This window comes from Silene latifolia, chromosome 3 (genome assembly GCF_048544455.1).
Source record: "Silene latifolia isolate original U9 population chromosome 3, ASM4854445v1, whole genome shotgun sequence".
In the NCBI taxonomy this organism is placed as follows: Eukaryota; Viridiplantae; Streptophyta; class Magnoliopsida; order Caryophyllales; family Caryophyllaceae; genus Silene; species Silene latifolia.
The window spans coordinates 81,773,844-81,776,559 of record NC_133528.1 but is presented as its reverse complement, the minus strand read 5'-3'; the positions used below and the strand labels follow the sequence as shown (position 1 = coordinate 81,776,559).

Genomic DNA, 2,716 nt, shown 5'->3' with positions numbered 1-2,716 from the left:
TAAGCTAAAAGCACTACACATCAATTGAAATTGTTAGTCCCTCCCTCACTTCTCTCAAACATGACAATTATTTTGATCAAAGTAAATAAAAATCCAAAGATGACAAAAATGCAATACAAGAATTGAAATATAAGTTAGGGAGTTAGAAATATTTACAAGTGGTGGTTTAGGGAGGACTCCACCAAACTCTCATTCTTGATGAGATGTCAAGGGGGCATGTTCAAGGTGTTGTTGATGTTGCTCAACACCTTGAAGAAGTAATCAAAAGCTTGTTCATTATCATGGTAGAGGTCCTCAATAGACCGTGGCCCTTGTTGTTGATCATGATCGATGGCATGTCCAATGTAGGGATTAAAAATCCCTTCAAACTCGTCGTCCCAAAGACCACAAACTTCATTGAGTTGATCATTGAAAATCTCTTGCTTAGATGGAGACAACTCTCCCAATTTCTTCTCTTGGCCATTGAGGCCATCCTCTTCTTCCTTGGTTGATTTTGATGAGCTTTGCAAGCTCTCCTTGTCACAATTCACTTGCTCTTTGAATGGAGCATCTTCAATTTTCTTCTTCCATTGGAGTTCCGATTTCTTCCTCTCATCCTTACGGCTATAATGATCAATCATGAAACATGGTTCATGCAAACGAGGAGCTCTCATAGTCTTGTCAAGATTAAAAGTTATGCTTTCATCTCCCACTTATGGAGTGAGCTCACCATGTTTCACATCAATCACCGCACCGGCGGTGTGTAGGAAAGGTCTTCCTAGGATGATTGGAATGTTGGAATCTTCCTCCATATCAACAATGACAAAGTCCACCGGGATGAAAAACTTCCCAATTCGCACGGGGACATCTTCCCATATCCCTAACGGTGTCTTCGTCGATCTATCGGCCATTTGGAGTGTGATGTTGGTGCATTTAAGCTCTCCCATCCCCAACCTTTTACTCACCGAGTACGGCATGACACTCACACTAGCCCCTAGATCACATAAGGCTTTGTTGATCGTCGTGTCGCCAATGGTACACGGTATTGAGAAGCTTCCCGGATCCTTTAACTTTGGAGGTGAACTCCCTTGAAGTATTGCACTACTCACCTTAGTGAAGGCGATAGTCTCAAGCTTCCGGATTGACTTCTTCTTTGTGAGGATGTCTTTCATGTATTTTGCATAGGCCGGCACGTGATTGATTAATTCCGTGAAAGGAATTGAGACTTCTAAATTCTTCACAATTTCCATGAATTTTCCAAGTTGATCATCAAATTTGGGCTTGGCTTGACGACTTGGAAAAGGAAGTCTAATCACAATGGGCTCCTTCTCCTTGGCCTTGTCTTCATTTTTCTTTGAACTTTCTTCTTTTGATGATTCTCCATCATTGGAGTTTTGCACAATTTCTTCCTTTTCACTAGCTTCCACAACTTCATCCTCAACTTGCTTCTTCGGTGCTTCATACCTTGTACCACTCCTCAAGTGAATGGCACTAACCGTTTCATGTCTAGGGGGATTACCTTGAGGTGGTAATTGCCCCTTTTGTCTTTGTGAGCTTGAAGATGCTAGTTGAGTCAATTGTGTTTCCAACATCTTGGTGTGAGCTAGAATGTTGTTGATGGTGGTTTCCTTTGATTGGCTATCTTTTTGCATTTGAGTGAAAAATTCTTGTTGATTCTTTTGCATTTGGAGGACCGCTTTTTGGACATCAAAACCTTGGTCATTTTGGTGATTGTATGGATTTTGATTTTGGTAACTTTGGTTTTGATTGTAAAAGGGTCTTTGATTTTGGTTTCTCATGGGTGGTGGAGTGTATGTTGTTTGAGGGTTTTGAACATTTTGGCTTTTGTATGAGAGATTTGGATGGAATTTGGTGTTTTCATTGTAAAAATTTGAATAAGGGGTACCACTTTTATATGCTTGGAAAGCATTAACTTGTTCGGTTGTACCCCTACACTCACTTGGGTCATGACCCAAAGTTCCACAATTCTCACATATCCCACTTGGGATTGATGAGGATGCCGTCATGGCATTAACATGATGCTTTGATGATTTTGAGTTTTCCTCAAGTCTAGCCATAGCTTGTTCAAACTTCAAGTTGATTGTGTCGATATGGGAGCTTAGTTAGGCACCTAATTGAGTAACGGCGTCCACTTCGTGCTTTCCTCCTCTAGTAGCCTTGCGAGGCCTACTATATTGTGAATTGTGGATTGCCATCTCTTCAATTTTGCCCCAAGTTTGGTTGTCATCAACCTCGGTGAACATCCCATTCGATCCCATATTAAGGATATTTCTTGAGTCTTCATAAAGACCGTTCCAAAATTGTTGCACCAAAAACCATTCGCTAAGTCCATGGTGAGGACATGAGCGACAAATTCCCTTGAACCGCTCCCAAGCTTCATACAAAGACTCTTCATCCCTTTGCTTAAAACCCGTAATTTGAGCTCTTAGCATGTTAGTCTTTTCCGGTGGGTAGAATTTTTTGTAGAAAGCTAGAGCCAACTTCTTCCAAGAATCTATTCCAAGGGTGGCCTTATCAAGGCCCTTCAACCATTGCTTCGCGGTGCCGATTAAGGAAAAAGGAAATAAGACCCATCTAATTTGGTCTTGAGTCACGCCCGTTTGAGAGATAGCATCACAATAATCGCAAAAGGTTTCCATATGAGAATGAGGGTCCTCACTAGGCATCCCCCAAAATTGGCTCCTCTCAACTAATTGGATGAAGGCGGACTTGGCAA

At 41.6% G+C, this 2,716-nt stretch overlaps 1 non-coding gene across 1 annotated transcript; it reads left to right on the top strand.

The window, feature by feature from the left end:
• Positions 1-2,325: 2,325 nt before the first annotated feature.
• LOC141650663 (small nucleolar RNA R71) lies at positions 2,326-2,432 on the top strand. The gene has a single exon (XR_012546683.1). It is a non-coding gene; the product is annotated as a small nucleolar RNA R71 (small nucleolar RNA).
• Positions 2,433-2,716: the final 284 nt, after the last annotated feature.